Here is a 24,168-nt window from a genome sequence, read left to right as displayed (position 1 = left end):
GCACTTTACAAATATTATCTTATTTAATCCTCACAACATTCTTGAAGCAAACAGGGCTTAAAAAGCTATAAGTGTCTGAGACTGGAATTGAATTCACTTTTCCATGATTCCAAGGTCCAGGGCTCTATTCCTTTCCTCTACCCACACAAACCACAATCCCTATGGTTTAGGAGATGGTTTTTGAAGAGTTAAAATAACAAATTAAATTATTAAATTAAAAATTAAAGTTAAAATATTAAGAAGAGTAGAAATATTGATTCTTCATGGTCAATGGTGAGCCTCTCAGAGCTTAACTAGGCTGATCTGGAGGGAAAAGACACACAGTTCATTGCTGGGATTGTATGAAAACCTTTTCTAGCTTTAACGGACCTGCCAGTGGATGTATTCTGTTGTTATAGTTTTACCATGTGCCATGTTGCTTCCAAGTAAGATCTTAATGCAGAACATGCATTTATAAGGTTAAAGAGAGGGTTAGATACCAAAGACACGAAGACAGTCTTCATCATGTCATTACAGTGGGAACTATGTTGGTCAAGTATACATCTTGTTGGCTTGGGCCTCCCCTAATGTTGTGTTGGTGGAGATCCAGTGAAAAATCCAGGATTCCCTGTGGATAAACATGTCCTCCGGATACTCCTATTTATACCTGACATTGTTCAGATTGTATTAAACCTCAAGATATTAGATTGCATTAAGCTTTAAGATATTGTAGGACCTCCTTCAAAAGAACTTGTTCTGTCCTTCCATAAAGGGAAGATGAAGTGTATGAAGATAATATCTATTGCTAGATTTCAATAAACAATCTGAATAGACATCCCACAGAGCTTGTTCAACAGTATGACTATCTGGAACAGACAATACATACAAACAGTGAGCTGGGTCCAGAGTTGGACAGGAAGAGTAGTGTGATCTGGACTACTTTCAGGAAATTGTAGAGCTCTTTTATTGACCCATGCTTCCCATGAAAAGCAAAGGCTCATCTTTTCAACACTAACATTTTGTTGCTATTGCTATAAGACAGCAAGAAATAAAACATGACTATCTTCAATGAAATAAAAATGAATATCATACAGAAAATGTAGAGAGGCGTATAGTAGGTAGGAGCAAGCTACAACCTATAATCAAGGAGAAAACACAGGAATAGAGGAATCATCAAGGAATTGTATGGCAGGAAGATAAGATCAGCTGGTCAAAAAAAAAAAGACTTGAGATTGAAGTAGGATATGTAACTGCTAGAGTATTACTACTGGTACTCTTGAAATATTGTAAGAAAGCAAAGAGGGCATCAGGCACATTAGATGGATCCCTTATGGCAAATTTTTGGAAGATTATGGATGAAAGTTTCAAACATAAATCAATTGCAATCTGCATGAACAGAGAGAATTCCTAAAACTATTAGATCACAGATCTAATTACCTGCTTAAGTATAGAGTACAATTATCATTGTTATTGTGGCAGAAATAATATGACATACAATAACAAAACAGAGGAGAACCAAAAGTTCTATGCTCCTAAACTGCCTATAGTATGCAGAACACTGTGACGGGGACATACCTAAAGAAGGCACCTTCCATCAAGTACCTTATAGTCTAGTAAGTAGCTAAATTAGTCAATAAACATTTATTAAGCAACTATTATATTCCAGTCACTGTGATAAACACTGGGGATTTAAAAAGATACCAAAGATAATCTTGGTACTATTCCAGGAGCTCTTCATTTAATGGGGAAGGCAATGAGCAAACACACACACATATATAAATAAGCTATATTCCTTGTGATTAAGAAATAATTGAGAGGGAAGAATAAATAAGCGTGTTTGAGATCACTCACTGTAGAAGATAGGAATTTGGCTGAGACTTAAAAGAAGGCAGAAAAGTAAGCGGGCTGGGATGAGGAAAGAGGGAATTCTAGGCACTGAGGAGCTTGAGAAATGCCCAGAACTGAAATAGAGTGTCGTCTTGTTTATGAAACAACCAGGAGACTAGTGTCACTGGATCAAAAAGTTTTGTGGAAAAGGAAAAGTCTGGAAATATAGGAAGGGGCTATAAGTGCATTTGAATTGCAGATCAAAATACTATAGTGAAGGCCGAGGGGGGAAAGTTAGCCATAAACTTGGGGATCTGGAGGGATTGATCCTTCAGAGAAGAGACAGCATTTAAGTTGTCTTAAAGAAAGCTTATTCATAAGGAAAGGTAGGGAGAAGAGTAATCCCAAAATACAAAATAGCATAGAAGCACTGAGATGGGTCAGTATTCTTATCACTGCTTTACAATCTCAAAATAAGTCTGCCGAATGAATGAATTAGAATAGATGAACTTCCTCAAGGAGATGTGGAAACAGAAACAAATGATTTTAAAGATCATTTATTGAAAGCTCCTATGTGCAGGATATTGTTTTGAACACTAGAGGGTGATGCAAAACAGGAAAAAGAAAGAAACACGACTCGGTGAATCTGGTTTACCGCGACAGAGCTCGATCTTAGGAAGTGACCAAAAATGCTCGCGGTGGTTCGACAAGGCCTGACGGTTAATGTTCTGATTTAATAGATGTTAAGTGTATTTCTCTTATTTGATATACATCTAACAAAAGTTGTTGAGGCAAGAAAGGGCATAGTTCTGAACCGGGGGAGGAAGATAATGTTTCTGGAAAGGGGTCCAAAAAAGGGCAGAGTAAAGACAAGAGCGGGACATCAATTAGAAGGGGCGGCCTGTTAAAATATTGAACTCTGGGGTAATGCATGACTTCTGGTCACCTTAAGTCAATAATGTCATAAACAGAACCCGAGGGACCAATCCACTTTGCTAACAGAGCACGGCCCCCTGGGGATGTGGGTGAGACGACTAATCGATTTTGGCGGCGCGCTATCGCTATGGCGCCATCCCAACCACGCTATCGCTAGAAGGAGCCAATGAAAAAGAAGTTGTCATCTCAGGTGAGTAGGTGGGTAAACTTTGGATTAGTCAGTTATTTATGTATAGGGGCCCCCCAAACTACAAAGTCTCTGTTAAGCCCCTAGAGATAAAGCAGGAGATCAAAGGTCATCAGTATTTCATTTAGTATGATAGGGAGAGACCTTTCGCTCAATTCTAGCCGCTCTGTTAGATCATTATTAAGTTAGCAAGTGGACTTAGAAATAATATTCAGATCTAAATGGCATACAAATATAAGATCCAATATAATTATGCAGATATGTTTCACATTTTGAGAACCTTCCCAATGAAAACAATGGCTGTATACGGCAGCTTTCTTTTGTAATCTCTTTGCAAATCTCTCTGCAAAGAGCTATGACTAAACTGGTAATCAAGGGACGATTGATTTAGGTTTGCAAAATGCCTTGAAGTTCTATCACCCCATCATTTAAGGAAACTGAGACGCCTACGTGACTTTTTCAAGATCACGTAGGTAGTGCAGAGTCAAAGTTCTCGTGCTCTTTCTGCTTCATTACATTAATTTGGGGTCTGAGGCCTCACACCAGTTCTTGGTAGCTATAAAACTTGGGGAAAATCTTTTACAATCTCTGAGTCTCAATTTCTTTATCTTTAAAACAAAAGTGATAATGTTTGTACTATCTACTGCACTGGATTATTTCAATTGCAAAGTTTAGGTCAAAGGGAGCTCATTATTATTACAGCTTATTAATAACAAATTACAAACTGCTTTCCAGTTTTTGGTGTGTTTCATGTTCAGTATTTTCTAATATGTTGATTGTGTGGAAATCAAGAACAAATACACAATAAGCTTAAGAGACAAACACACGAATAAACCATGATCTGTGCCTTTTCAATCTAGAGATTTGCGACTATTGTAGAATTGAAGGTATTTATAATGAATTTGGAAGAAAACTAAAAACTTAATTTATGGCTTAGTGAATTAACAGATTTCTGTAACTTGAAAATTGCTAATATTTCTACATTGATTGAATTAAAGATATTTGAAAGTTTCAGAATGGAGATTCAAAATAATTCAAATTGTCTTGTGTGAATTAAAACAAAACCAGTTTTGTTTTTCTGAGTTTGTACTTAAAAGAAACTCTTTTTGAAAATACAATACAATTCAGTGGATTGGAAGCTTTTAACTCAACAAACAAATATTTGTTAAGTATTTGCAACATTTTAGATGTTGCACTAAATTCTCGAGATACAAATTCAAGTACTGCCCTTAGGGAGCTTCTTTCTAATTCAAGAGACAAATCTTTCACTCTTTCAACTCCTACATCTATTTTTGCTAAGCGTTGTTGATTCTACCTTTTCAGCATCTCTCCTATAGGAAAGAGTGAGGAATAGAGTACTGGACTTGGAGTGAGTGAAACAACTTCAAATCTTGCATCAAACATTTAATAGGTATGTAATTTAAGTAAATCCCTGACTTCTGTGCCTCTGTTTCCCTACCTGTAAAATAATAATAATAATAATAATAATAATAATAATAATAATAATAATAATAATAATAATAATAATAATAATAATACCACCTATTTTTTAGGGTTGCCGTGAAGATAATCTAGGGTCGTATTTGCAAAGCACTTTGCAAAACTTATAGAAATGCTTGGTTTTCACTTTTGAAGCCGACATGACTTAGAGGTAAATTGGATTTAAGTGAGGCAGAGTTGCACAAAATCTTTAGGCTCACTCTTCCAGAGTCATTGAAGTTCAGCGGGAAGATAAAAGTGAGACAAATGGCTATGCCCCGGGATGCATTGGAAGACTTTGGTGTCTTCAATGTCTGGCCAAGCTCTAAGTGCTCCACAGTGCCTGCTTCAGCTGCCTTCATGGCTATTAGAACAGATTGTTTCCATCTAACCAATTCCACCAGGGAAGTTTTCACATGCTTGGGGGAGAGACCCCCTTAAGTCAGCGACGGGTTATCCTCGACCTGGCGCGCCGCCGTAACCACGGTACGCCGCTGCATGTATGTGTTATACTTTCTTGGAGCCAAAGTTGAAAGTGGACATCAAAGGGAAAGATCAGCTCTGAAAAAGGCTCCACAGGCCCACAGGGCTATCTAAACATTAGATATTTACAATATCTCAAGGCCATCTCCAGTCATACAGATCTTGAAGTCAAAGGGCCTACGTGCAAGTACTACCACTTATGCTCGTGAATTTAGAGGAAGGGGATTTACCATTTTTTTTCCCCCATCTTGCACAAGTCATTTCCCCAATGTTGTAAATTCTTCAAGGATAGGTATTATATTTCAGACAAATTCTTTAATCACTTATTACCTTTCCAGTCTTACATTTCTTTACACTTAAACTCTGTTGTTCAGCAATATTAACTTGGGAACTGGCGTTCCTTGAATAAAGCTTTCTTGCTGACTGTGCTTGTGTATTTTCCTCTTGGTGGCCTGGCCTCCTTCAGGTTTTAGCTAAAATCCCATCTTCCACAAGAAGTCTTCCCGACTCCTTTTAAGAGCGGTGCCTTCCTTCGGAGATTAACCCTCATTTGCCCTGTAGAGGTCTTTCATATGCATAGTTGTTTTTTGTTTTTGTTTCCCCAGTTAGAATGTGAATTCCTTGAGGACAAAAGCTGTTGTTTTTTTGTTTTTGTTTTTGCCATTCTTTGTGTCTCTAGCATTTAGCCTAGTGCCTGACACATAATAATTGCTAAGTAAATGTTTGATGTCTTGACTTTTTAACATCTAAATATAACATAGTTTGACTCTGTCTCTACTCTTTGAACTTTAAGAATCAAGTATGTTACTTCACGGGCCTCTCTTCTCGGGTACTCTTAAGGGTATTGCCTAGAACTTTCACTGTCTATCTTCCCATTCCATTTTAGAAATCCAGTGATTAGCACCCCAATTCTATTTAACAGTTTAACAATGGATTAGCATTTGCAAAGGAACTTTTACTTCAAGGATATAACAATAACAAGCATTTAAACATTTTCTCCAGTACCTGGGTTGTTTAATCACCCCCACACCACCTGGATCTTTGGTAGGGAAGGAGGATTAAACTTAATTTAATTCCTACGTAGCATTAATCTCAACAAGTTTAAATTTAAAATTCCACTGGGCTCCCTTGGGTTTCCTTTGCACTCCTCTGGTTTCTTACATCTGCTAAGTTTGCTTCAACAACTGGCTTGGAGTCTTTAAGGTCCCTGCGACTTCATCTTCTTGGTAAGGGGCTCCACTCTGCATCTAAAACTGAAAAGTACAAACAAAACAAGACCAAAACCCTGATCTCTTTCTTAAAAGTCACAATGCCTAAATTCAGGTCTCCCCCTGCCACTCCCCGTGAATGAATGAGTCCTTCACCCTGAGATTGGGATGTAGGAGAGTAACTATATTGATGGAAAAATGCTGCTCCCAACCACAAGGGTAGGCTAATACAAAATATACACACGTGCATGCTGATTTTTCTGTCTCTCAGCAGATCCCAGTCTCTCCATCTGAATGCCTCCATTTTAGGTGATTTGGGTATTCACTATCCTCCTGTTACACAAATAAATAAATGTTCTATGCACATACATACACATATGCACACATAGATATAAATATAGATAGATATTTAGGTATTTATATATAACTACATAAAACTATATGCAACTATATATATATATACATGTGCATATATATATAACTAGGTACTACGTGTGTACACATATTTACAAGTGCATATATTTATGTGTATGTTTATATATGTATATAACCTCTCTTTTTCTCTTTTACTCTATTTCTGTCTCGCTTTTAAACACACATAAAGATACTTTTTGCTATGTTCTTTTCCTTCATCCCTGTCTCATATGATGATATGGTCTTATTCCTTCCCAAGACTAATCACTCTACTTGTTGAAGCAATTCCATTTCATCCCAGCTGCTCTAACAGATTGTTGGCTCCGTCATCCCCATTCTTTCACTTAATTTCTTTATCTGTTTTGTATGTGTGTGTGTGTGTGTGTGTGTGTGTGTGTGTGTGTGTGTGTGTTTCATTTTTTTTTTCTCTGCTGAGGCAATTGGGGTTAAGTGACTTGCCCAGAGTCACATAGCTAGGAAGTGTTACGTGTCTGAGACCAGATTTTGAACTCAGATCCTCCTGACTTCAGGGCTACTCTATCCACTACACCCAATCTATCTATCTGCTCCCTTTTTCACTTATTTTCAATCTCTTCTCCCTTTTCCTAGTGCTTATAAACATGTCCATGTCTCCCCCATCTTTTCATCCTTTTATCTCCATTATCATCCTAGATCTTTTCATCCACAATGGGTGTCTACACACTTTCTCTTCACTAGTTCCTTTCTTCATTTGTTACAATCTTTCTTCAGTGTTATCATTCCATTCAAACTTCCCTCTCCAATGATCCTAATGATCCCTTAGTTGCCACCAGTGACTTCTTTTCAACCTTCATTCTCTTTAACTTCTCTGCAGCCTTGATCACTCTTTCCAACTTTCCACTTTTACCCAACTCTCACCTGGATTCTGAGAAGGTGAGGGAAACTGACGTTGGTGAGTTAGGGGTATGTGTCTATATCAAGCATGTGAAGACTTCTCCTGTTGGAATGGGTGAATGAGAACAATATCTTTTAACAGCCATGAAAGTGACTGAAGCAGATGCTGGGAAGAGCTTAGAATCTGATCAGACATAAAAGAAGCTAGTGTCATGCACTGCAACCTCAAGCCAATACCAGCCATCTTGCCTTTGTCCTTTCACTGGATTTCAATGATTCTTGAAAGAAAGAGTGAAGCTGATGACTTTGTGCAACTCTCTTATTTAAATCCAATTCACCCACAAGTCACCACCTGTAATATTGTTGGTTTTCTTTGAAAATGAAGGATGAGCAACAGCAGCAACAATAGAGCTCTCATCAACACTACCCCGTCTCAACTGTAAAATGCCTTCTAGAGAACAGAACGTTTCTGCTTCTTTACTTGTATCACTTCTTGCAGCCAACTGCTTTTTTTCTCACAGATAACCATGGACCTCAGAAAGTTGCTTCAATATAATGAGATATTTATATATACACTGGTGCCGTGCTATCTGGTGGAAGTCCTAAGCCTTTAGCTTCATCTGTAGTTGAGCCCTGTGAATTTACATTTAATAGCTATGACTCGTTTCTTAGGAATTACTATGGCTTCAAATATCATGTGGCCTTTGGAACATAACTTCTGTGTTCACATTAGTGTTCCCTCTATTATGTGTGTGGACAAAATTCATTGTTGGTTAGTGTTGCCATCTATCTCTTGGCACTGGTGAAAATATGTTAGTGAATTGTTTGCAGACCATGTCTGGAACTTTGCTTCGTCTTTGTTTCATCTACATAGTCTTTGAACTTTTCATTGACAAATCACTTCCAAGCCAAAAACTTCAGTTTGTGTATAAGGTGCCAGATTTCACCATCACCAATCCTCTGTTGGTAAATACCATCAGTTATATATAGTGACTTTTATTATCCTTTTGAATTTTTTCAGGCTAGCATCTATATATAGAAAAAAAGGCTTATTTGTTTTCTTGTGGGTTAGTACTGGTACATGTTAAAAACAGCTAAGAATGTGTCCCTGAGGTGTTGAGGGGAAGATTGTGTACTTTGTTAAGACTTTATCTTTGAAATAAACATCCCTTTGTAAGAGCTAATTGATGTTAAGTAGTTAAATGGAATTGGGATTCCACTCACTAGCTAGTGCCGAAAGTGGAGTGAGAGCAGAAACCCAATGACCTTAGAGAAGAAATAAACCACAAACCCTCAACAACAGATGTATCTAGTCTGACTTTAGAAGAGTTGTCCAGAGTATATGCGCCATATTGCTATGAATTCTTTTACAAAGTTCTATTTATAGTTCTTGGTGATTTTTAGAATGTTATATCGAGACTTCTGCTTGTATCTCTGCCCATAATATGACAGCATATTGAAATCAAATCAGCTTCATTTTTTTCAATAATTTAATCCACAATGATATACAAGATATCAAGTATTAGAAATGCAGTTCTATGTGATAATAATAACGAATCAATGGCTGCGTGCGATTATTACATAGAAAATTAGCAAGATTAATTAGTGACAACACAAAATGACATGCAGAGAATAATGGGAAAACAGTTGTGATTAATATATACCAACTATTAGTACATAAGGCACTAAATAGGCACCACTCACATATCACACATTTTCGTGAAAATACCTACTTAGTGCATTAATCACCAACATTAACAAGAAACAATTTATAATAAAATCATCCTATAACTACAGTAGCAGAATTTTGGAAGCGGGACACACAACCTAGAAGACTTAAACAACAACAACAGAACTAGAATCAGATTTAAAGAAATCAGAACTGGGAAAATATAATTTCAAATGAATTACAAGAAAATAAAACTTTTTTTAATTAAGCAAATTTTAAAATAAGAAAGATTAAAAAGAAAGAAAATTCTTCCAAAATCTGCAAGAAAACTTGTATTAAAATTAATTCAAAATCCAGAGGCAACAAAGAAAAAGAAATCTTTCATAATGAGTGTGTCTCTGAAGCAAATTTGCTTAAAAAGCAAACTGAATAATAATAAAAGGAAGAATGTAAAATATAATTTAATAAATTTTAAACCATGAGAATCTTTTTTTTTTTTTTTTTAATTCTAAGTGTATATTCATACATGGAAGCCCCTGATGATGGGGATGGGAGGGGTGAGTGAGAGAGGTGTGCCATCCATGAAAAACAGGGGCCCTGAGGGGATGACTCCTCGATATTAAGCAATGTTAGCAACAAACTCATGGACTTTGATGTCGACGGACCTTTAGGAAAAAAATTTCACCAATCTACCATCTTCTATGGCTCTTAACTGGTTTTCTTAAAATTTATCTTACTTGTTTGAAAAGAAAAAAAAAATCTGGAGTGTGATCTGAATATATACACACATATATACATACCTAATATACTTTTAATCAGCTCTACATCCATTCAAATTCTTCTCGAGGGGGGGAAAACACCTTTTCAAAGGCTTTGGTTTCTTTTTTCTCAATCTTGTTCTGAATATGTCATAATCATCCAAATTTATGTTATATAGCCATTATATTTCTTGCTAATAGTTTCAGTTTAGAAGCAAGATTGAGCAGTTAAAGGAATAATGTTTTCAAATAACTAAACTGCTTTGGCTTCCATTGAGAGGAGGCAAATGTCTTCTCCCCACACCCATTCTCAAATTGGGTTAGAGGGGAAATAGAATAGGTAGACAAAAAAGCAGTTTCCTTGGTTCAAGAATGAAGTGAAGGAAAAAAACCAATGTTTTGTAGGGTTTTGTGTCTTACCAACCATACAGTCTTCTGGTCTGTCCACTTTTACTTATTCCCATTTTTGGTCACACTGCCTCAGCTTTGCTCTGTTCTCCCTCATGCTGGTCAGCACCTCAGGTCCAGTCCAGTTCAGTCTTCCTCATTCCCACTGTTCTCTTCTCCTTGCTGCTCCCACAAATTGGCAAGCAGGGAGAAGGCCTGGCCAACATGGATGCCAGCCAATATGGACTCTTTCTCCATTCTCAGTCTACCTACCAGTGGAAGTTCTTTCAAGGTTAAAAAACCACAGAAACGTGCTTGTCCAATGACAGGTAGAAACTTTTGACCCATCAAGTCTCCATGGTAAAGGTTGTAGTGTGATACTTACCTAAACAGGGGTGAGAACTTTAAACAAATGGCAGGCGTGAGAAGAATGGAACAAATTTTACTCCTAGTCATTGAACTGGTGAGAAATAGGCATGATCTAGCCAGTACTATTTACAACTATTTTTCTCCTTCTAATATCGATCCCTTCAATTTAATCCATAACAATTCGATAAACTTTTACTAAATATCTACTATGTGCTAAGCATGGGGGATCAAAAAAAAAAAAAAAAAAAAAAAAAAGGCAAATTAAAAATCTCTACCCTCAAGGAACATGCAATCTAATGGAAAGGCAACATGCAAACAAGTATATATAAAGCAAATTATACACAGGGTAACTAAGTAATACAGGAAAGACACTAGAAATAAGGGAGAATGGGGCTTTCTTGAGGAGATGATATTTTAGTTGGAATTTAAAGAAAGGCAGAGAGGTCACTAAATGGTCCCTGTTTAGACGAATACGTTGGGGATCGTCCATCAAAAAGGACGGGGGGATAGAATAATCAATGTCTGAGCTAAATTAGCTGCCTAATGAGGAAATCTTGCCAGTTTCAGGGGCCCAAAGGACTAACACTGCTCAATCTTCCACATGCAGAGTTAAAGCCCGTGTCATAGGTGCGTGTGAAAAGCAAAGAGTAGAACATCTTTAATTAGAAAACGGATGATCACATCCTGGGCACGCTGCCCAGGCAGGTGGCGTGGATTTTCATCACTAGAAAGATTGAGGTGAGCTTTGTCAAAAGTTTCTATTTCCCTTCTTCCCAGTGTTGTGCCAACGCTAAACCTACACTGAAGCAGGACAAATGACGATACACACATTCATGTCTGTGCAGAGTCAGAGCAGATCCCAAAAAAGTAGCAGATGGGTTCTTGAAAAGTTTTTTTTTTTTAATTTTTTAAAATTTATTTTTATTTTTATTTTTTTAAAATTAAGCTCACCATACTGACCAAAAACAAAGTAGAAAGAAAAGAAGGTAATCAATGAGAATCACACCGACCCCTCTTTCCACTAGTTGTGGCTCAACTTTATCAAAAACTTATTTTCAGAAGGTAGAAATATGTGCAAGAATTGAGGAATTCTGAAAAGTCAGTCTATTCAGTTAGTTTTGTCTTTAGCAACATGGTGAGGCAGGGTAGAGAGGTTCCCTACCCCAGTGGTTCTCAAAATGTGGTCCAGAGAATCCTTTCGGAGGGTCTACAAATTCAAAATTAGTTTTTATTTCTAATATAACCCACATAAAACAAAATCACTTTGATAGAGCCTCAATAATTCATAGTTATAAAGTCACTGAGAACAAACGTTTGAACCACTGCTCTATTCTACCCGTGCTTACTTACCACATGGTAAGCTGTAAATGCTAGCTGTTATCACTGCATCTGTGTTAGGGACCATTACATTGGGTTGCATGTTTGATTTCTCTGAGTGAAAGTGGTCCTAGAAATAATACACCCCACAATTTTATATTTGATTTGTGCTTTACTTGGAAACGAGAACGGGATGAGGGATTGGGTTCCCTCGATCAGCCTTGGTTTATATTCTGCAATTTATATTCTTAGTTGTCTAGAATGTTGAACTGTTAAGTTACTTGCCCCAATGTCCTGCAGCAGGGCTCATATATCCAAGGCAGGTCTTGAAGTCAGGTCTTTTAAATTCTATGCCCAGATTTTTTTATCCACACTACACCATTGCTGCGACTCAAAACGACGATTTAATTTAAAAAAAAAAAAAAAAAAGCAAATAGGATTGTGTGGGATGAAAACTTTTCCATAAATGGCTAGCACTCTGGAAACAAAAGGTTTTCATTTCTAGGAAAATAAAGAAGCTGACAGAGATTTTGAGAACTTCATTTAATAGGGGACCTCAGCTACAAAACAGATCCAATACAAGCGTTTTGTTAGCATGAGAAAAGGAATCAGTGAGGCTACAAAACAGAAGTCGGCAAGAATAGCCCAGATGAAGACAGAAGGAAAAGGCATGGAAGTATGTGTACAAAAGGCTGTGCCAGGAAATGAGGGTAGGCCTGTGTAAAGACTGCAAAGAATTCAGAAGATTTTGTTTCAAAGAGGCAGAAAGTTGGCCCCCAGGCTTCTCTTGTGTCAGCAGAAGCCCCGATGTCTGACTCTGTTGCTTGGGTATTAGAAATGCTTTGTTGTTGCCGAAAGGGCTTGGAATCAGATGTGAAATGAGGGAACCATTTGCCCAGTTGGGGCTGGGATAATTTTGGGAATCGTTATATCAGTAGTGGACATCGGAGGAAAAACCAGTATCAGATTATAAACTGAGGGAACACAGCTGCCTATTATATCCAGCTAGGATAGGAAGGAAGGTTGTACTCAGCATTTTGTTTATTTATGTACTTTTTTTTTCCTGGTAAATTTATTTATTTTTTTTAAACACACTTGCTTTATAAATCATGTTGGGAGAGAAAAATCAGAGCAAAAGGGAAAAACCATAGGAAAGAGAAAAACAAACAAACAAACAAACAAATGCACATAGCATGTGTTGATTTATATTCAATCTTCTTAGTTGCCTTTTTTTTTTTTCCTTGCATACAAATGACATATTTTGTCCAAAGTCTATTAGCATTGCTTTGGATCACTGAACCACTAAGAAGAAGCAAATTTTTCATACTTGATCACCGCACAATCTAGCTGTTACTACGTACAATGTATTTCTGGTTCTGCTTGTTTCGCTCAGAATCAATTCATGTAAATCTTTTCAGGTTTTTCTAAATTCAATTGTAACAAGCATTTATTAAAGACCTACTTTGTACGGAGCACTATGCTATTGGCTTTACAAATGTTGTTTTATTTGATCTTCATAACAATCCTGAAAGGTAGATGCTGTTATTATTCTCATTTCACAGATGAGTAAAGTAAGATAGACTCTGACCAAGTGGCACAGTAAGTCTCTGACGCCATATTTGAACTCAGGTCTTGCTGACTCTCTTGCTCACTGTTTTATCTACTGCACCATTGAGCTATGCTTCTACATTACCTTTATATTTTCTATTGTTTTTGCTCTTATATGACCCTTTATATGTTTGTTGCTGGAGAAGACAATGGGCAATATGGAATCTATCATGCATCCAGTGGTCATTTCTGCAAATGAGAAGACAAGTCTTGGTTTGGGACACCAGAGGGAGCACTCGATGTTAAGATTTCCATTGGCAGGTGAGAAAAAAACAAACAAACAAACAAAAAAAAAACAAATAAACATGCTAAGTAGGTCCTCCTTCTGGGGCTCTCAATCCACTTGAGGTACTCTGTCCCTTCAGGATGGGCCTTGAGTCCCTAAGACCATTCCCCTGTTGCCTTTCTTTCCAGAGAATTTTATGCTCCATACTCTATCTGATCCTCTTTTACCAACAATGGGTGTCCCATTACCCAAGGGGAATTTTTACTAATGGGTAACTCCACAAATGGGTCAACATTTTTGTCAATTCTCCACAAAACATTTCCATTTTAATTGGATAATCTGCCTCTTCTCTGTCTATTTTAATCCATCTTTCACACAAGCTACTCGAGTAATCTTAATGTATAGATTTGTTCTAATGTTTCTCCCTGCCTCCAGATCTCCAATAGTCCAGGGGATTAGTGGAAGTATCATGGTATCCTGGGAAAAATGGTAGATTTATAATCAGAGGATCTGAGATCTGAGTTCAAACCCCAACTATGTCACCTATTGTGACTTATGTCTCTCTAAGTTTCAGTTCATTGTGTTCAACAAGAAATTAAGAACTTATTGTTGCATTATTTCAGTCATTTCAGACTTTATTTGGTGTTTTCTTGGCAAAAATGCTTAGCCATTTCCTTCTTCAGCTCCTTTCACAGTTGAGGGAATTGAGGCACCTAGTGTTAAGTGACTTGTCCAGAGTCACACAACTAATAAATATCTGTGGCCAGATTTGAGTTCAGGAAGATGACTTCCTAACTTTGGATCTGGACTCTACTCTATCTACTATACCAACTAAGTTTTAGAAATGCCCCAGATCCTTTATTGTGTGAGCAAATTACTTAATCTCTGTGACTCAATTTCCTCATCTATCAATAAGAGAGTTGTATCTGATAACCTTCTAGCCCTAAATCTGTCTTTCTTCATTAGTAAAATATGAGAGGTTATTTATGATCCCAAGAACTAAGCCCAATCGACTTCCAACTGCCCTCTCAACATGTTGCATTCCTGATATTGCCCATCCTTGGAATGAATTCCTCAACACGAACATTGAAATTCTCTCTGCTTAAGGTCCAAACTTGGTTGATTTCCTTGGTCTTCACCTGGTCAGTCACCTTTTCCTTTTCTTTCCCCTCCACCTCCACTTCTGACAGCAGGCCAGTGGCTGTCTGCCAGGGAGAAGGCTGCTTTTCCAAGATCCAGTTAGAAAGTCCCTCCTCCCTCAGCCTGAACCCTAAGGTAGAGGCAGTGAAGAAAGGGGTTTCATGTAGCTGGGGGTTGTCAAGTTCAGATGAAAAAAGGTAGGGCTTTGGAGTTTGACTTCCAAACATTGCTCACCACAAAACTGGGATACTTGTAGAAAAAAAGAAATGTTTCCCTCTTTTTGTCATTGTCTAGAGCCCCCCAAGGGTATTTAGCTGCTCTTGCCTCTTGAGGGCTCTTGAAGAGTCAAAATCTAGCTAGTTTTTTCTCCTCAGCCAAAGGCAGGATAGGGAGGATGTGGATGGCTGAAATCCACAGGTAAGTCTTTTTTTTCAGTCGTACTCAGCACCTACCCCCCAGTTTCTAACAAGAAGAAAAGTAAAGGAGTTTATATTTGGCACCCTCACATTGCTCCTGCCTCATCCTTGCCTGGAGGCGCCAGACAGAAAGCATTCCCCCTCCTGTAGCCACCCTTTGTCCCCTGCTTCCTTTCCTGGGGGCCATGAAGTTGGGAAGTTTTAATACGTTAAGATGAATGAAATTCCTTGGGATGTGGGGCTGAAAAGGGCCACACAGAGCAACCTCATAACCTTGGCCTCCCAAGTCCGTGGGGGACAGCAGGGAGTCTCTGTCCCCCTGACCACTGGCTCTTTGGTGAGCTTTCTTAATCCAAATACAAAAATCTGTTGGCAAGAACTCAGGAAGCTTTTTGCTTGAGTGGCACATTTCTCACCCAGCGAGGGACAGCAATCTTCAAGTAATGAAGTTGGAGCTGACTTCAAGGACTTGGGGGGGTGGGAAGGGAGGAAGAGGGGAGGAGGGGAGCAGAATGGTCACTGTGCTAATTTAGCCTCTTTCTCTTTTCTCTTGGAGAGAAAAGCACTTCTTAAATAGTGCATTATACAGGCAAGTTATTGTCGCGTTACATATAACACGTCAACAAATTTTTTAAAAATCTGTTTTTTAAGGCCCTGGGGACAAAAAGATAAAATAAAACAATCTCTGCCCTCAAGGAATTACAGACTGCTGTGATAATGGATCAAAGCCTTGGGGAAAGGGCACTGGGTTTAGAAGTCACAAGAGCTGTGGGTAAAGTTTACTCAAACCCTCAGCACTTCGGTCATTTAACTTGCTTAGCTGTCAGATTCCGCAACTGTACAAAAGGGGATGGGAAGTAGTTGGAAAAGTGGTTGGATCTTGAAGTGACCTGAGTGGCAGGGGGTAGAGATAGAATTTTCCTAAATGGCACCTGAAAAGTAGAAATTATTAATCCATGGTAGACTCATAAGGGGTTGAAGATGTGTTAGGAAGCCTGCTGTGATTGTGTCAGAACACAAGCCCCACAATTAGGTATTAAAGCAAAGGTGCGGATTCATCTGTTTTCCCATCCTCAGATAGATGGCTTCTTAGGGGACAAACCAAGATATCTTTTGAGGTGGTCTTAATTTCAGTTTACATTTGGAGAGCACATGTTAAACATTTTTCACTTACGACCGCTTTTCTCCTGAAAAAGGTAAATAAATATATAAAGTAGATATACAAATCAAACATTTATTGATTATAAATCAATATTTTGCAACCTTCACATTCAGTTATGAGATCCCATATGAGGCGATGAACCACAGTTTAAGAAGCTGGCAATTATAGATGACAATTCTATAAATTTACAAGAGGGAATTATGGGCTGAGCTTTCCTAGAAGACAGAATTCAGGCTGTTTCAAAACTATAATAGTTAATATTTATAATTCACTCTACATGCCTTATCTTAAGTTCTTAATAGCTAAAAGATCAGGCTTGGAGTTAGGCAGACCTGAATTCAAATCCTGCCTCAGACCTTTACTAGCTGTGTGACTGAGCAAGTCATTTATCATTTATAAAACGATAAACGATGAATGATAATAGTACCTACATCAAAAGGTTATTTGTAAGGGTTAAATGAAATGTATCAAGTATTTGAAGCTCTATATAAATGTTATATATACAAATATAAAATTACACAAAAATGGCATTCATATAAGTGCTGATTTCTTATTTGTTGTTTTCAGTCATGTCTGATGCTTTATGACCTCTTTGCCGGATTTTCTTGGCAAAGATACTGGAATTTGCCATTTCCTTTTCCAGATCAATTTACAGATGAGGAAACTGAAACTGATTTGCTCAAGGTCACATAATAAGTACCGAGGCCAGATTTGAACTCAGATATTCCTGATCCTAAGTCTGGCATGCTATAGTATCACTTAGTTCCTTTCTCCTTCCCCTACCCCTTCCGTTTTTTTCTTCCCCTTCTCATTTTCTTGCTTCATTTTACTTGATCCCCAGAACAACCCTAGGAGCTGAGAATTACAGGTATTTTCATACACATTTTACTGATGAAGAAATGGAAGCTTAGAGAGATTAAGTAAGTGGTTTACTCATGTTCACATAGCTAGAGTTACATAGGGCCGCATTCTTGGTTTTTCTCCTCATGCTTTCTATGCTATTTTTCTCTTTCATTTCATGGCTAAAAATTGATTCAGTGCTTATGCAAGGAAGTAAGACCATGGGCAAAGATATAAAAAGAAGGAGCAAAGGTTTTGTGGTGATGATGATGATGATGATAGCAATAATAATGATAGCTAAGAACAGTATGAAGACTCTGAATCAATAGGGAAATTGATAGTAAAAAATATTTACACATCTTTTGTATATGTCAAAGGCCAAAATGCTTTTGTAATAGGGTACAAAGGTAAGAGAATATTTGCCTCTCATCTCTAAAGGTTTTTTTTTTTTTAATTAGTCCTGTAAAAGTCTAGTTTCCTGGTTGCTTAGCACCAGCAGATTTCTACTCCAAGCTCCCTTTTATTTATTAGTCCTTGAAAGAAACACAATCCAATGTCAGAAGTTGCATTGAAAAAGTCAGTGAAGGAGACTTGAGACTTAACCTAGCAAACGGCATATGAGCTTCTCAGATTCAAGAATAAACTGCTCAACGAGTTGGTTGAAGAATCATAGATTTGGATGAGAAAGGATCTTATAAGCCATTAAATCCAAGTTCTTTTCACAAATGAGGAAATAGAGGCCCGAAGAGGTTAAATGAATTTTCCATGAGAACTTTTAGTCTTTCATTTCCATACCAAAAGAAATTAGATAATATTTATTATCCAAAATTATTACAAAATAAAATATTATCAGCAATATTAATAATTACTTTTAATAATATCACTATTATCATCACATAATATCATTTTGGATAATAATTACTATAATTTTGATAACTATTATTAAAATTTTACTTATATTTATATATTTATAACAATTACTATGATTATTATAATTTTTATTTAAAACTTATAAAGCACTTTTCTTACAGCTATCCTATGAGGCACGTTATAAATTTATTATTATTTCCATTTTTACAAATAAAGACATTACTTCTTATCTCCATGCCTTAGAAATGGAGGAAGTGGATATTAAAACAAAAGGTTTGGCAATTGTCAATGTTGTAAAATTGCCCATGCAAATATCTGGGAAATAAAAACTATTTAAAAAAATGGAGGGAGTGGACTAGATGGTCTTGGAACCTCCAGCTCCAACATTCTAAGATTCACTCTGGTAAAACTGGTCTTCTTGCTGATCCTCATGTACAACACTCCATCTTGAGTGTATGCCTTTGCAATGGTGGTCCCAGTGTTGGAATCTATGCCTTCCTCACCTTTGACTCTCAAATTCCTAGTTTCCTTCAAGACTCAGATGAAACATCATCTCCATAAAGGCTTTCCTGATATCTGTCTCTTCTCACCCCAGTACTAGTGCTTTCACCTCTAAATTACCTTGTATCCACTTCATACCTATGTGTATGTGTAGATTCTGTTTCCCTTGGCCAGGCTGTGAGCTGCTCATGGTCAAGAACTATTTCAGATGTGCTTTTGTATTTTCCAGGCACATAATTTTAGAAAAACTAAAAGCTCATTGATTTGATTAATTGACATTCTGTGATTCCATTGCCTTCAAGGAGCTCTCAAGCTCAGATTTTACTAGTGGGTCACATGGTAGATTACTATAATCTCTGAACACTGCAGAAAAAAAGCCTTCATATCTCTGTTTGAGATGCCCAACCCCAAGGGAAGGTGGTGCAACTTCTTTATTTTACTGAGGTCCAAAAGAAACAGGGTCCAAAGAGCTAAAGTTATTTTTTCCCTCAAGTCCCATGAGTCCTTAGTAAGCAACTGAGACAAGTAGATGGAGGAAAAGAGAGCCTTGGAATCAAGATGATCTCAGTTCAAAGCTGTCTTAGAAGATTTACATAGCTGTGTGACCCTAAGCAAATTGTTTGACCTCTCTGCCTCAGTTCACTGTTCTGTAAAATGGAGACAGTAATAACAACTCCCTCAGAGAGTTATTGTGATGATTAAATGAGATAACATATAAAATACTTTCTGGGTCTTATAAATGATACATGGACATTATTGTCAATGTTACGAATTATAGTTAATGGTCTAGCCCTTGAGCCATACAGCTACCCATCTCATAATATATGTATTTATGACACATATAGATGCTTATATAACATCTATCATTTGAATGTACTAGAGCAGTCTTATCAGTAAGTATAACTTTATTTAGAGTCATTGTCTCAATTATTGAGGGTTGTCTCAAATTATCTCCTGTTACACCACATATATATATATATTTATATGTGTATATGTACACATGTTTACACATATACATACATAGAGATATTTTGTAGCAAGACAAAATTTGGGACAAAAGGTGCCTCGATAACATTTTACTCATTTATAGAACTACTCTAATATGCTCTGTTGGGGATCAGTGAAGGCTGGTAGATCTGCAATGGATCTGTACAGATAAATGATATTTCATTTTTAAGTCCATAACAATTTAGAGGGAAAAAAAGTTTATGAAGCAGTTTCTTTCCACACAACCACCCTGTGACGCTGTCTGTATGAGTCTCGTTTTTTTTACTTTATGGGTCAGCAGACAAAGTTTCTGAAAAGGCTTGGGCAAGGCCACACAGCTTATCGATTAGGAGGAGTTAGAAGTCAGGTCTTCTGATTTTCGGTCCAGTGACCCTTTTATGATGCAAGACTGACCAACATTTGGGATAGAAAAGGGAATCTGCTAAAACATCATCTTATCTACTGGGAAATTTGCTGTGGCCCAGGCAAGTGGTTCACTCATGTTTCTGGTCTAACCTGTGTCTGAGAAATGCCAGGCTTTCTCTTTTTTTCTCCTACAACAACAAACGACTGCTCAACAGCTGCCCACAGTAAGGTTTACTCAATAATTCCACCCAAAAGCTTTTAAGCAGGCCTTATCTGTGTATGACATTGTGCAGAGTCAGCCCAGCAGATGTAGCCAAGACCGATAACATTGGCAGGGACAGGCATAAAAAGGACCTGGAAACAACAGGACACACATTGAGCAAGTACATGAATTAATTAAATGGATAAATAAATGAATGATGTCTTGACATCATTTGCAGGCCAAGGGGTAAGTGCCTGGCTGATTAAATAGCTCCATGTCTCCTGGGCTCACTAAGACACGTGACCTTAAAGGTGGGAGGCTGACACTTGGCTTCCTATAGCTTCACATCCTGTGAAATAGCAGAATCAGACCTTTTGTCTTGCTTTTCTACACTCCCCTTGGGCCTCTAAAAAATGGCCTCTGTAGCTCTGTTGTCTTTTAAGTAGCCATCTGGCTGCAAACAGTTTTGACTTATGTTCACATATACGTGTGTTTCCCTGAATGTGACTCCTATCCATTCCCTTCACCTCTGCTCTGCACCCCTTATCAACCTTTAAAGGAAAATGATAGCTAAATGAAATCCTTTGCTCTTTCGTTAAAGACAAAGGCCTATTGCATAACCACCTGGGGCCTCCACTACCCCAGTTCACCCTCTATATTGCCTTCAATCTATTCCTGAATGACTTTTGAAGAATCACTCCCCATGTCTTTGGCTTAATCTAATCTGGGAGTCATTGGGCAGCCATAGAAGGCTGTTTTGTGCTGAATCTTGGCTTTCATTTTCCTAGTGATTTATGAGGTCCTTATGCAAGGCTGATTTGAGCCACTGAGGGATGGAAGGAACAGCAGCCCCTTTCATAATTAGGGGCATGTTATTTCCAGGCTTCTGGACTTAGCCACAGATCAGTAACTCCCTTATCTAGTATCACTTCCATGTTTAGATTCACCAGCCGACTCCAGCAAAGATGATGGAACGTCAATACTATTGGCTCCAATGGAAGCTAAAGCCATTGATCTTTCCCCAATCTCCATAAAATGCTGTCAGGCAGTCTCTCCAGCCAATATGTCTACAATTGACTCTAAAACTAAATATAGAAGTATAAACTAAACCCTATTCAATTTCATCGTATAGGTTTCCACCCAGCATTCTAGCCCTGTCAAAATAATTTCAAATCCTAATTCTGACAGATGCCATATTAGGTCCCTCCCAGCTTTGTCTCATCTGCACATTTGATAAGCTTTACTTTCTTGTCCTTCATCTAGGTAATTAATAAAAATGTCCCTGAACAGGTTTGGGAGAGTGGAGGGTTAAGGATAGAGTCTTTCAATATACCATTAAAGATATTTCTCCTAATTGTCCCCAAACCATTGATTAAATTCTGTGATTTGTTTATTTTTTCTTTGGGGAGTTGATTCATTTGGTTAGCCAGCCAGTTTCCTGAGGTAGAAAAGAGGTATGGAAGTCAGGGTCCCTTGGACCCATTTCCTGTGATATACTCCTGTTTGATGCTCTTTGAAGTTAGTTCCCCAAGGGCTAATTTCTTGCTCTTCGCTGTCACAAAGTTTTGATTAAGAATGTGTTTGAATTGCTTCATTAGGCTCAAAGCAACAGAAACATTCAAAGTTATCCCTAGGAGGAAAAAGATAGATAGCCAATCTGGGTGCCCTTTGTTACCCTTTTGGCTTAGCTGTCCTTGCTTCAGGACAAATGTGCCCACATATATATCTCCAGGGAATTTGAGTATGATCTGTGTAAATCTTTTGGGAGTGAGGAAAATTGAGAGCTTGTGTGATGCTATGCAAAGTTCATTTTGATGCAAAGGATAAATTTAAAGAGGATTATGAAAGAAAGGTAGGAAGGAAGGGAGAAAGACACAAAGAAGGAAAGGAGAGAGAGAGACAGACCAGAAAGACACAGTAGAAACAGAAACACAGAAAGGGAGAGAGGGAGGGAAGAAGGGAGAAGATATGGAATTCCATGAAATAGAAACTCAGTGGGATGAGAAAAGTAATAGAAAATTTAGTAAAAAAAAAAAAAAAAAAAATTATCCTTATGTTTATTTTCTCTTTGGTAGCCGATTCCTTAGATCTTGTTGACTGAGATCTGTTAGTCATTCCTAATTTTTTAAAATGGGGAAGCGTATGGTTAGTATATGGTTCAGTGTCAGCTTTAATCTTAAGATTAAATTTTAGATCAGATGGTACATGGCATGGATATGATGTTGAAATCAATATGCTGGGGAAATGTTAGCTATAATATATTCTCTATAAAACATTTGGAAAAATTTTATTTACAGGGTCCCCCAAATTCCACTCTTCTTTGCACTTTTTCTTTGCATCATCCAGTACTACATTGTCTGCATTAGGTAGTTGCCTATGGGCTCTCTTAAAGCCATTCCCTTGTTACATCATGTTTGTGTGTGTGTATATACATATACATATATATATATATATGGAGATAGCTAGATAGATCAATCAATAGATAAATATCATCTATCTTATTATTGATTACCAGTGACTCCAGAGACTCTGACCGTTGGCATCTTTTATAGTCTCATGCATCCCAGTAAAACATCTTTTACAAAGTTGAGCTCAACAAAGCTTGTTGGATGAGTAATATAATGAAATCATGAATTAATAATCTGCAGAGGAAAGCTTGCTGGTTATTTTAAATACACTCACCTTTTAGATAGATAATATCCAAAAAGTAATTTTTTTTTTTTTTTTTGAAGAACTCATACCAGCTTAAGGGAAAAGATTAGCCCTACTGTGATACTACCCCTAGAATGGGTTGGTTAAACAAAGAGATTTGATGGGTAAGCGGCCCCTTCCTTCTTTCCAGCTTTGCTTTTCCTTGTCTGCAAAACTGCTTCAACATGTTTCCTAGCACTCCCTGCCCTGGGAGCCCCTGGCGGTTTCAGAACTGAACATGATAAGGCAAAAAACCCATGAATTGACTGAACCTGCTAATGAAGCTAAAGTGACTTTATGTAAATCCCTTTCCGTAAATCTCTTGCTGATCTTTCTGGACTTGCTATGGCTTGTTTGCCTCCTGTTCCATTCTGTCTTTGTTGTGGGCATCAGCCCTTGGCGGTTTTGTCTTTGGAATCCCATTGGAAACCCAAAATGTCCAAGGAGAACTGGAAGTAGAGAAAGTTAACTCCCAAAGGTGGTGACTGCTGCCAAACTCAAATTGGAAAACCCAAACTCAGTGGTCAGAACTATGTTGTTGAAGGTGATGGTTGAGATTTTTTTTTTCCTTAAAAGGAATCTAAGTTAAAGATGAGAAGAAATAAACCTTTTTTTTTTCCCTTTTACAAGTCTAGCTTCATTCCCCCCCCCCATTTAAATAACAAGAGGACTTTTGTGACTCAAAAGTTTTCCTCTTCTCACAGTATCTTTCCCAAGACTTGAGCAGAATATTAAGGGTAATAACTTGCAAACACTTTCTGTACTGATAGTCGTATGACTCTGGCCTTCAAATGACTTTACCTCTCTCTTTTTTCTTTTCTTTTTTTGAAGGCAATCAAGGCTCAGTGACTGACACTCCTGGCTACAGTGCCATCTAGCTGCGCCCTCTTTTTTTGTTTCCTAAAAGAGGTTGATATGGTCCAGAAGAAGTCATGTGTAATTGGGGGAAAAATAAGGAATCTGAAATAAAAAAATATATATATATCTGATCCACTTACTACCTGAGAGACTTTAAACTTAAATTCACTTAAATTCTCTTGAGTCAAAGCCAAAAAGACTTCAAATATTGGCCAGGTGAAGGATTCTGGATTCATCACTTGGGCACCATTGATATCAAATTCTGAGAAGCTCCTCACCTGAGGTTGACTCTCAGGTGATGAATTTTGTTCACAATGCCATCTACTAAAATAGTCATAAAAGATATGAAATTGCATTCTTGAGAGAGCATCAGCATTAGTAAAGCTACACATTTTGGAACAATGAAGAGAATGTG

General features: G+C 37.6%; 1 long non-coding RNA gene across 1 annotated transcript; it reads left to right on the top strand.

The window, feature by feature from the left end:
• Nucleotides 1–2,488: 2,488 nt before the first annotated feature.
• On the top strand, nucleotides 2,489–23,840 carry LOC141564840 (uncharacterized). Its single transcript, XR_012488755.1, has 5 exons — nucleotides 2,489–2,932; nucleotides 4,253–4,340; nucleotides 11,177–11,307; nucleotides 13,641–13,755; nucleotides 23,727–23,840. It is a non-coding gene; the product is annotated as an uncharacterized LOC141564840 (long non-coding RNA).
• Nucleotides 23,841–24,168: the final 328 nt, after the last annotated feature.

This window comes from Sminthopsis crassicaudata, chromosome 3 (assembly GCF_048593235.1).
Source record: "Sminthopsis crassicaudata isolate SCR6 chromosome 3, ASM4859323v1, whole genome shotgun sequence".
NCBI classification, from domain to species: Eukaryota; Metazoa; Chordata; class Mammalia; order Dasyuromorphia; family Dasyuridae; genus Sminthopsis; species Sminthopsis crassicaudata.
This window is presented reverse-complemented; position numbering and strand designations above follow the sequence as displayed.